The 12601-nt window shown below is 41.4% G+C and overlaps 1 protein-coding gene across 3 annotated transcripts in view; it reads right to left on the bottom strand.

Annotated features, from left to right (window-relative positions):
• NTNG2 (netrin G2) overlaps nucleotides 1–12601 on the bottom strand; it is a 175627-nt gene that overhangs the window by 72459 nt on the left and 90567 nt on the right. The gene's annotated exons all lie outside the window — the stretch shown is intronic.

The raw sequence follows: 12601 nt of genomic DNA, 5'->3' as shown, positions 1-12601 counted from the left end.
CCAGAATCCAATGTCTTTGGATGGACTGTAGGGCACAGCAGTCCCCCTCCGTAGCTTCATGGCATCACAGCATTTTAGCCAGACAGCACAATGCCCCTCTGTCTCCAGCCTTCCCCCCTATTTATATATCTCACAGGGTGGGAAAGCTGGTTCCAAAAAGACTGGGAAAAGAGCACAAAACAAATAACGCCTTCCCCAGACTGGGCAAGCTGGCTATTTAACTACCTAATGTATGCAACCTGCCTACACATGGATAAACACTGACACAAAGAATCATCTGAGTTTATAAGCTCATGGACAGGTAAGGCCATATCCTTGTATGGCAGGCTGTATGCGACACATATACTGTAGCTTGGGAAAATAACTGGAAATTATGACAGGCATCTAAAATGAACTTTAAAAGGTTGTGTATTTTGCTTGTAAAATAAGACTTTATAGCACTGTAGCAGGTGAATATGAGATCAATCATTAGGAAAAATCATTTGAAGTTTGAACCCAAGAACAAAAATTTAATTAATTGCAACTTACCAATCCAGGTAAGTGGTAGCTGCATTAGATTTAGTTTTTCCTTCATTTTCACTTGGTGATCCTACCAGTCACATGCTTCTTGTCCTAGGGTGACAACACTCACTCACTTTGTGTATCTATGAAGGAGTAGTGATGTCACACTACACTTACAAATGTAAACTTTCAATGGTATCTTTAATAGACCAAAAGGGAGTGAATAAGGCCTCATTTACACAACATAGCTGTCCATATACCCATATGAAGGTCCGTCTGCCGTCTGCGGTGTTCTATGAAAACCTGTGCAAACACGTGCAGGTAGACTGTTCAAATCAATGACAGGTGGCCAGCTGCAGAGACCTGCAAAGATATCCATGCATATCCATGCGGGTCCTATGTACTGATCAGAACCCAGGCAGACATGTTCCACCATTAGTGTGCTGCTGTTTATAAAAAATCTATACTTTCGGTAACAAAATGCGCTCAAATGAATTTTACCACACACAAACACAAATCCACATTTTTTGGCAAAATATTAAAGATGAGGTTGTGTCACAAAAATAGATACCGAACAGGTCAACCCTCAATACTGTGTGCGCCAATGAATCGGCAGGAAACTACAGAATACAAAACTGTCTATTAAACTCAATTACACCTCATCACTTTAGAGTCTAAAATAAATATTGGCCCTAAAATTATTACTCTTGCTATGGCGTAGGTGGCAATACATAGTGTGGGGCACAGCCGTCTTTTCTACACTCAGTTGACATGTTTGCATTCATATGTGTAGGTGCATGGGAGTGGGGAGCTTTAAGAAACTTTTGGGGGGATGGGGCGCGTTTATTAAAGTTTTTTTTTTTTAGAACATTTTTAACCTAATTTTAGTTCTATCACAAAGAGGCTTAAGGCTGCATTCACACTTGAGCGATTTGTACCAAAAATGCTCAAACTTATAAAAATCAATTGTATCTATGGTACCTGTTTGCGCAATGAGGTGTGAACAGGAACTATAGAGAACAATTGATTTTTTACGTTTGAGCGTTTTTGGAGCTTCGAGCTACAAATCACTCAAGTGTGAATGCAGCCTAAAAGTCCTTTATTTGAAAGTAGAGTGCAGATGACAGGTTCTCTTTAAGGAGATGTGAGGGATCTATTAGACCCAAACGTCACCCCTGCACTTTGTTGAGTCTAATAGAGCACAGACTGTGCTTGATGTACTTCTGCTTGTCCAGAGAAGCTGGGGTTTACAGCTCTGAACCTAGCAGCGCTCAGAGCTGGTTGCATAGTGCAGTGCATAGAAGCGAATCACATTTATATGAAAGTTGACAGCTCACTGTATAAATGTAAACAAACTTTCAGCTGTTTTAGCAGCAGGGAGTTTGTATACGTGTCAGTGCTGTTGATGTAATAGTCAGTGAATTAATTGTGATCGTAGATCCATTTATTTTCCACTGGGGTGACAAGTACCAAAGTACTGCTGCCAAAAGCAACGCATTCAAGTGAGTGGGGTCATGCCGCACCCACCCAGCTGGCTTACAGGGTTAAAACAGGAATAAACAATATGTCAAATGACCTCTAAGACCTCACATGATGCAAAAAAATGAAGATTTTACAGGCGTTTGATGTTTTTTCCAGTCTGTAAATGCACTTCTATGTTAGCCTATGTGGCCATGCACACAAAGACTTTCACAGGCCTATTAAAAGAGGAGCATTTAAGGCTGAAAAAAAAACTCACCACCAGCGCATTTAGGAGAGGAGCTTTTGGGCAGAAAAATGCTGACTGCACCTAAACATGTGTATAAGCACCTAAACAATAGGCGCTTTTAGCGATTATTAATTCATTGGAATAAATTAATGTTCTGGCCAATGAAATCGATGAACGCCCAAACACTTGACGCACCTAAATGTGTGCAAAATGTGTCCATAGGCAATTTTTCTAAGCTGCTTTTTTCCTGCCAGGAGGAAAGGCATCCAGTAGAGGAAAAAAAAACGTCCTGTGTGTATGAGGCCTAAAAAGTGATCTGCTGCAGCTCCCTTTTTGGAGGGGTGGTGTGGGTTGCCACAAGTGTAAATGAGTCCTTACAGCTCAGTCCCTGTTCTGGGAGCTCGCTCTCAGCACAGAAATCTTGACTGCCATGGATGCTTACAGAATGTGGGTATTAAAGTCCACCCTCCTTGTTGCTGCACATATGCATTATGTGGTCGGCACAAGGAAATCCTATACATGAGATTTCCAGTTACAGCCTGCTCTGTCTCCAATTAATCAGAGGATTAATATATACAAGACACATATCGACAGCTTAACTTGATGGAGAAAATGAGCCTTGGGCAGGCCATGAAACACGGTGTCACACTCTGCAAGCTCGGCTAATCACAGCTCCATACAAGAAACCGCTACAAGACCCATAGACAAAACTGACTAATGACACCAGCACTACAATGACCAGGGGAGGACTGAAAACTCATGGGGCCCCGGGCAATAGGGGATTATGGGGCCCCTGTGTCCTTGCCCACACTCAAACCACACCCAAAAAACCCTATTATAGGTACCAGGGGCATCTCATGGGGCCCCCTACTGACCCCGGGCCCTCGGGCAATGCCCGAGTTCCCAAATGGTCAGTCCGCCCCTGGCAATGACTTAGATACTACCTCTGATGTTTATTAAAGTAGAACAATAATGGATTGCCTTTTGTCTATCCTTTTAAACTTTTGTTGGCTTATAATTATCTTTAAAGGAATTTCTGAACAAGGAAATCTGCGGCACTATTTGAAACCACTGTGTCATTGAAGGACCTGGGCAGACCTGTAACCTGGTGAAGGGGGTTACAGTTTTTTTAGGCTTTTATTATAGCCGTTGACCCCATTGGGGAGATTTCCCCTCACTTCCATACAAGGAATAGGATAGTTCACTTGTTATCAGAAAAGAAGGGCACAGACAGCACTAAAAAGATCGGCAGAAGTTTGAGTAATTCCTACTGAATGTGTTTTTATCTGTTCCCCCATTGGAGAGATTTCCTATCACTTTCTGTCATACAATCTCCCCAGTAGGGACACTGAGAGCAATATAAATCAAACCATGGTTCTAACTTTTTCTTGCTTCACTTAAAAACGAAAAATATTTTTTCATTACTGTGCTGCTCATTAGTCTTCTTGCTGAAAAGAAAACAGTACCTTAGAACCTGAAGTGCAGGGAAATTCCTGCTTCTGCTTCATTCACTGAAAATTGCCCCTACAGTCATCGGGTGGGCAACTCTGACAAGAAAAAGCAGCAAAGCCTTCTGCTTGAACCAAGATGGCCACCCATGCAAAGAGACACAATGCAGAATAAGGCATGGTAAGTCACTAATGGCAAAAATATGAGCTACAGGAAGTTTACAGTCTACAATGGTGAATGACCCTTTGTTCCTGAAAGGGTAAACCACAGGTTAACTTTAAATTAATTGCATTTATGTATGCAGGGTTTATTTTAATTTAGAGAACAGGTGCAGGTACTCCTTCCAAGTCACCAACCATCTCTTGGTCCCACCCCATACCCACCTGCAAGTACTGGCCATTTTAGAAAATACACAGTAAACAAAGTATACGTTTGTGGTGTTAAGTAATTTGCATGGAACTTACTAATGATAACAAGAAAAGTAGTAAAATAGATCTCCTGCAGCCAACAATAATAGACAACAAAATACCCCCCCCCCCAATAACAATAGAATCACCCCAGCAACAATAAGTCTCCCAGGAACAATAGTCTGATCCTTCAGCAGTAGATCTCCCACTAGCAACAACAGACCCACCAGCAGTCAGCATCAATAGACCCTCCAGCACACCCCAGAACCCATTGCCATTACATATATTCAGTGCTGGAGGTGCCAGAACTGCGTATTATGTATCTAATAAAGAACTGTAAATAAACAATTTTTCTTAATTGGCCAAAATCAATTGTAATCATGCTATGTAGGAGTCCTATACAGCCCAGACCTTATCTCATCACTGCACTGGGCCATCAAACTGGTGTGGAATGAGTCTGCAGTGTCATATTCATAAAGCAGCAAATAATCGATCTGCCAACCACTCAATGCTTTTCCGGCATCAGAAGAAAGCACAGCTGCCACAGTTGCATTTCCCTGTTTGGTCACTCAGTTAAAGTATTTTTACATTGCCCAATACCTTGTTGAAAAAAAAACAAATCTCCATATAATTTGATATATATATACTGTATACACACACACAAGGTTGGAAGATACAGCACCCATCAATGATTAAAGGTGAACCATTTTGTTATCCTCACAAAGGTTATTCAATGACAATTAATATCAAAGTTTCCTAAGTTCCATACAAGATCATGTGTCCTTGTGGTCTTTCCTACATTGGCGGGGCCAGGGATGAGTTTAGACCTATTCAGATCCTTGTCCAATCCCACCTCAGCTATCCCGCCAGAAAGCTGTCCCTGTCATAAGCAACCAAGGCATTCCCTCCATCACAGTATGCAAGCCCCTTAAACCTGAACAATTGGATGGCTCAATATAAATACTCGATTCAATTCGTAAACTTACCCTTAGCATGAAGCTTTATGGAAAAGTAGCATTCAGTATCTCAGTTACGTTTTATGGCCATAATTTTCATGGTAAGACCAAGGAGGGGAGAAGATCAGGAACCATTGCCACAAAGATGAGAGATTGAATGGATTAAAGACCTAAATACAGTACAACCAATGGGTCTAAATGTAGATTTGGCTCTAAATTTAGTTTTGGAATGTAAGAAGGGGTTGAAATATTGTATCTTGATTTTGCAGGTGATATTTCTAAATGGAGAATGTAGAGGGAGTGGTCCACTTGTTCTGTGATGTATATGGATATTAAAGTGGTAGTAAAGTCATGGTATCTAAAATCCGCTGACAGGAAGAGTTTTTGTAACAGAAGAGACCCTAGTGGTTTCTTCTGTCATAAATGTCCTCCCTGCCTATCAGCAGGTAACTTGATCTGAGCCCCACATGTGCAGCTCAGATCACATTTATGGCTAACTCTGTGTGGCATGACAATATGACTCCCGTATGCATGTGCTTCAGCCCAGTCACTCAAGCACCGGAAAATATGAAACCAGATAGGAATGACGGGCAAGGATGGAAACGCTGGGAGAGCCGTGAAAGCAATGAGCTACAGGGCTCCGTTTGCAGGTAAGTCTGCCATACTAGCACATTATGACTCAAACCTGCAGAGGACCAGCTATTTTATTTTTAAGACACCACATTACTATCGCTTTAAAGGCTCATTCATACCATGTCCAATGGCCTGCATTTTTTTTTTCGCTGGATAAAATCAGGTTACTGTACGGAAATGTAGAAAACTGTTTTTCTATTTGCCTCCTCCACATCGCAGCACACAATGATGTATATAAAGCAAAAAACACATAAAAATGCATGCAAATGCTCATCACTGCATATGCATTTTCAGTGTTTTTTTATGTACAGTATTATATGTAAAAGGACCCTAAGAGGTTTGGAGAGGTAAATTGAGAATATAAATGGGGGCTAGTAGTAGACTATGGGCTCATCCACATGGATGTTGATGTTTGTACACAGTGAACAGGGCGTTTGATTTTTGCCGTCTTCCTAGCTGGTAGGTGCTGCGTGCAGGCAGTCCATTCAAGTTTATTAGGATAAAGCAACTCCAAAGACACAGACACTCATTCTAATATGACAGGTGTGCGGGTAAGCTACCCCGAATACAGACTGACGTGAATGGGCTGCACACAGCACCTGCTGGCCAGGGACACATAAACAAACAGCCCATTCACAGTATACTGGCATCAGCTCCTGTGTGAACAAGACATATCTGCATTAATGTGCTGCAACACCTTTGTTGTATTAAAAGTCTACAGCTAATGTCACATTCACCATTTCAAGAGGGCAATCATCAGTTATCAGTTGCTGATTCCTATGGTATTACGCAAGTAGTGCACTCTTGGCAATCTGCAAACAGTTTTGGCTTAGCTTTCTCTTGTACTGTATATGCCAGCAATATGCCTCTTGGAAAAGGATGCCCGATAAATGCGGTCAATTTCAGGCATGCAATGGACCTGATTTCAACTTTGAATTGTTTTTTTTTTTTTTTTTTAAACAGTGTCTGATAAAAGCACAATGTATTGCAGTCAGCAACTTAACCTTTCCTTTTATCTTTTCTTAATCCCAGTAAAAAATAACAGCCAACTGATTCCTAAGAACAGCACAGACAGTTCTTATTTCAACCTCATGATAAAACAATTATAGTCTAGAAGTGAAAAAAGTAGCTTTTTTTTTTTTCCTTGTGATGTGAATGTCGGCTCCCCTGGGTGTTCTCACATGTTAGCCGTCTCATTGCTGTTTTTGTTCCGCCATTGATTTAAGTGCTAAAATAGCCATGCACTAAATTAGCTGCGTAGTGACATTTTTATCCTTTTAACTCACATTTCACCAGAACTTTGTTTTTCCCGGCAGGGTAATATCATCAATGACCTGTGACTAGACAGATGACAATTCAAGTTGCAGCTTTTAAATAATCCTTAAGCAAGCATTTCTGAAGGGGCCATATGGTATTCTGAGAACAGAACACATCGGTGTGCTCCAAGCATTGATGTATGATAGTTAAGACTAGATATCAGGTGCATTCACCACAAGATTGCCTTCATTTATGCTCTTCATTGGTCACAGAGTGTCACACAGAATTCAAATATATTCCATCTGTAATGCAATCTGAATTTCTTCAAAGATTCACATAAGATGGAAAAATAAAAAAAATGGTCTGATTCTCGCAACAACTAAAGTTTGCCTTCCTAGGGCACCAACCTATATAATTTTGCATTGATGGGACCTTGTATAACAGTATTAAAGTTTAGTGGTTACTCCTATGTGATTTAAAGCATCAGCATAGAGTGTCTTAAGTGTGGCCCCTGACATCACCAAAGGGCCACACATATCATTCAGTGAATGTAAGACCTCATGCACAGGGGTGTATGAATTTATGCCCCAAATATGCTAGAATTTGGCCGATAAAATGTCTCTAATGTTGTGTACGTACGCGTGTATGGTATTCAGCACAAAGGCATTTTACTGGCCACAATTTTAATTTATACTGGCCATTGGAATACATTTATGTTCATAAGTACACTTTACGCGTGTAAATTATCTTTAACAACTCCTCTTTGGACGCAGCTTTAAATACTACTAAACCAGGGGTCTCCAAACTACAGCACACAGCCCGGATGTGGCCCTCTGCTTGACTTTATCTGGCCTTTGGGGCACTATTCCTTCCACTGTTATGAGGCACTGTTCCTTCCACTTCCACTGACACCTACAATGGGGTACTATTCCCCCCACTGACACCAGAGATGGGGAACTAATTCTCCCACTGACACCAATGTTGGGACACTATTCCTCCCACTGACACCAATGATGTAATTTTTTACTCCCACTGACCAGAAAGCCTATGGCATTGTTTACTCCCACTGGCCATAGTTTGCCCCCCCTAAAGTTAGAAGGGCATTAAACTGGCCCTTTGTTTCGAAAGTTTAAAGAGACCTAATCTAAATTCCTAATGTGCATGGCCACATAATAATAATAATAATATAGAGCTATGTTTAGAGCAGTGGTTGTCAACTTATGAGGTAAAGAGGGTCTCAGATGTGACCACTGACATCATCACAGGCCTGCACATAATGCTCAATTTATGTAATGCTTGGAAGGACTGCCATATACTGCAGACCTATTAGTGGAAATTTGGGCCAGAGAGTGTGGACATGATAAATTTTTGGGGGGTATGTTGCAGAAGACAATACGATACTGAGAATATGTTATATGAGGCTGGTAGAGATTAATGCTAATAACCTAATCAATGTTCCCATTACAGAACACTGAGGTCTGAGGGCCATACATCATATACCAAAGGGCCATAGGTTGGGCACCAGGGGGTTAGAGGCATCAAAATAAAAAAATAAAAAATGCCAAACACCTCTTACAGCTGCATTTTTTTGCTCATGTGCATGAAGTCTAAAACTACAGAAAGCTGTAAGAGACTGCAGATATGCTATAAGAGAGGGTCAGGGTCTGCAGACATACTACACACTACAAGACATACTAGAAGAGAAGGTCAAGGGCTACTAAGATACTGTAAGGCAACCCATACATTATTCTTTTTTTTTTGTTCAACCAGCAGGTTAAATGAGAAATAATCCCCAATTCCCTTACACTTGATGTGGCTGGGGGAGTTATTGTATTTTGAGGAGATTTCCCTGCCATCAGAAAACAATGATGAGTGCTGCTGGCTACAGTGGCATTGATTGATTGGGAAAAACCCGACAGGCTTGTTCTACAGAAGTCGATCAGTAGATCAACTTCTGTATAAGCGTTCTGCCCATACATAGATTAAAATTCGAATTTTGATCCATGCTTGGCCGCCTTAAGAGAGTGTCAGAGGCTGCAAACATACTGCAAGAGAGGGTCAGAGACTACTGACATACTGTAAGAGAGGGTCAGAGACTGTAAACATACTACAAGAGAGGGCCAGAGACTACTGACATACTGTAAGAGAGGGTCAGAAACTGAAAACATTCTACAAGAGAGGGTCAGAGACTACTGACATATTGTAAGAGAGGGTCAGAGACTGCAAACATACTACAAAAGAGGGTCAGAGACTACTGACATACTGTAAGAGAGGGTCAGAGACTGCAAACATACTACAAGAGAGGGTCAGAGACTACTGACATACTGTAAGAGAGAGTCAGAGACTGCAAACATACTGCAAGAGAGGGCCAGAGACTACTGACATACTGTAAGAGAGGGTCAGAGACTGTAAACATTCTACAAGAGAGGGTCAGAGACTACTGACATATTGTAAGAGAGGGTCAGAGACTGCAAACATTCTACAAGAGAGGGTCAGAGACTACTGACATACTGTAAGAGAGGGCAAGAGACTGCAAACATACTACAAGAGAGAGCAGAGACTACTGACATACTGGAAGAGAGGGTCAGAGACTGAAAACATTCTACAAGAGAGGGTCAGAGAATACTGACATACTGTAAGAGAGGGTCAGAGACTGCAAACATACTACAAGAGAGGGCAGAGACTACTGACATACTGGAAGAGAGGGTCAGAGACTGAAAACATTCTACAAGAGAGGGTCAGAGAATACTGACATACTGTAAGAGAGCGTCAGAGACTGCAAACATACTACAAGAGAGGGCAGAGACTACTGACATACTGTAAGAGAGGGTCAGAGACTGAAAACATTCTACAAGAGAGGGTCAGAGAATACTGACATACTGTAAGAGAGGGTCAGAGACTGCAAACATACTACAAGAGATAATCAGAGACTGTAATATGCTACAGTTGCAAGAAAAAGTATGTGAACCCCTTGGGATTACATGGAGTTTTGCATGAATTGGGCATAAAATGTGCAAATGGAGAAAGTTTAGCACTGTTGCTACTCTCCCCAGTATATTTTGCCAGTAGTGCTGTGGAACATCCAGGTGCTCTTTTGCAAACTTCAAACGTGCTGCAATATTCTTTTTGGACAGCAATGGCTTCCTCCGTGGTGTCCTCCCATGTACTCCATTCTTGTTTAATGTTTTCCTTATTGTAGATGTGTCAACAAAAATGTTAGCATGTGCCAGAGATTTCTGTAGGTCTTTAGCTGACACTCTGGGATTCTTCTTTAGCATTCTAAAGAATGCAGCATGCAGCATTCTGCGCTGTACTCTTGCAGTCATTTTTACAGGACGACCACGCCTAGGGAGAGTAGCAACAGTGCTAAACTTTCTCCATTTGTAGACAGTCTGTCTTAGCGTGGACACATGAACATCAAGGCTTTTGGAGATACTTTTGTAACCCTTTCCAGCTTCATGCAAGTCAACAATTCTTGATCGTAGGTCTTCTGAGAGCTCTTTTCTGCTTCTTGAAACCAGTAAACCCAAAACAGGTGTGTGTTTTTTAAAGGCAGGACAGCTGTCGGCAACACATCCAATATCATCACACTGATTGGAGTCAAGGTTGGCTCACTCCTGGCTCCAATTAGCTCTGGGAGAAGTCATTAAGCTAGGGCTTCACATACTTTTCCTCCCTGCACTGTGAATGTTTACATGTTATGTGCAATTAAACCATGGCAACATCTAATGTTTGTGTAGTATTATGTTCAGCAGACTGTGTTCTTCTATTGTTGTGACTTAGATGACGTTCAGAGCACATTTTATGCCCACTTCATGCAAAACTCCACGTAATCCCAAGGGGTTCACATACTTTTTCTTGCAACTGTATTTTGTTGCAGACTGGGGACATTACATAGGACTGCTAGAGAACACTTCTAATACAGCCCCTTTACAATTTTTTATGCAGAATTTATATAGTGCCAACAGTTTGTGCAGTGCTTTACAGCATAAAGGGAGACAGTACAGTTTAAATGCAATAAGAGGGTTAGGAGGGCCCTGCTCATGAGAGCTTGCAATCTAAAAGGAAGGGGTACATGATACAAAAAAGTAATAACTGTGCAGGGATGATAGAGAAGTTCAGTTGTTAAATAGAGGTGGAATAATAATTTGTGCTCCCTACAACTCTCTTACAAATGACTTTTGCCACATTAGATATTTCTCTGAACAAGATCAATTATAAAAATCCTGAAGAAATTGACAGTAAAGAAAAGAGAGAGTGTGAAAAACAAAGCAAACCATTTACCTGCTAGAGGCCAGTCTGAGGAATATTTGCTTGAGTGAGCAAAATACAGAATTCTGTCTACAGGAGCCTGTAGGGCAGCACAAGAAGTACTAAAGGGCCACAGTACGGGCACCAGGGACTTAAAGCCTTCAGCCAAAGTTGTATTTATTGTTCGGGATATAGTGTGGTTAAAAATTCTCTTTTTATTTTTGTCTGTGACTCCCAGGAAGGAGTGAGGCCTGCACAAGAAGGGGGGAGCTTGTTTCTGGATTAGGAAGGCACATCAAATAAAAACAGTATCAGAGGTTCTCACTCTTCCTCACACTACAGAAAATGTGCTTTTGTCCTTGCTAGAGAGATTTCCAATTATTTACTGTTCTGAAATAGGGACAAATAAAAACCTTACAGGAGCTCTAACCTGTTCCCACTCTATCCAAAACTAAATAAATTAAATACAAAGTTTTGGCTAGAGCTGGGTAGTAAAGTCAAGGTACAACGAAAATAAAAACCACAAAAAGCAGAACAAGGGACATAACTTGCAGTAGGATGTGTCCCTTGTGCTGATGCCTCTTCTGTCAGTTGAAATCCTCCTCCATCCATGCCCCCCAACCTTCGCCACCATAATGGTTCAGTGCAGTGGGGGTTATTAAACCTAAAGGGCTCTCACAGGCTCTTATCAGGACTATGCTCGGCCTTTCCATCCAGCTCCACCAATCATAGAAGTCATACTATGAATGAAACTATGGATCTAAGAATGGAGGCAGATGATTGATAGCTATGATGCCTCCATTCATAGATACTGTTTCATTCGTTAGCTATAGTACAGCTTCTGTGAATGGCAGAGCTGGGCAGAAAGGGCATTTTTTTTCTAACTGTGTGGGAAAGATTCCATATTACATCTCATCTGGTGACACAAGACTAAGTAGGACATTTTAATGGAAACACAGACAGAAACAAAAACATGACAATTACTGTATTAGGGCGAATCTAACCTTGCAATTTGGGAGCGTGAGAAGGAGGGGGTGGGCAGTAACACCAGGCAGTTGGGCTATGTTTTCATCACCTCCAACAACCCCCTCAAGCTGAAAAGGCAACAGTGCAGGGGTGTACAGACACCATGGCAAAAATTATCCCACTGTCGTGTTTGGTGGGTAGTATTACTGCTGTACACAACATATTCAAAAGAATAGGTGGTGAGGAGGTGAATTATAGCCTGTTCATCACCTGTCAAACACCCCCAAACATTGATCCACCACACATCACTGCATCACTAACAGACGCATGTCTAAATGTAGCCTAATGTTTTTTGATTGTTGCATATGTATGACCATTGGAGTGAGTTCTCTCATTTCCTGTCCCTATGATACAACAGGAGGCAGTGGTGATGGGGGGAAATTTCACCTGAAGTCACAAAATTGTAGATTTTA

This window comes from Staurois parvus, unplaced genomic scaffold, assembly GCF_062004578.1.
Source record: "Staurois parvus isolate SC_StPar_1 unplaced genomic scaffold, SC_StPar_1.0 ptg000154l, whole genome shotgun sequence".
Classification (NCBI taxonomy): Eukaryota; Metazoa; Chordata; class Amphibia; order Anura; family Ranidae; genus Staurois; species Staurois parvus.
Note: the sequence above shows the minus strand (reverse complement) of the source record. Positions and strands in the feature narration are given on the sequence as shown.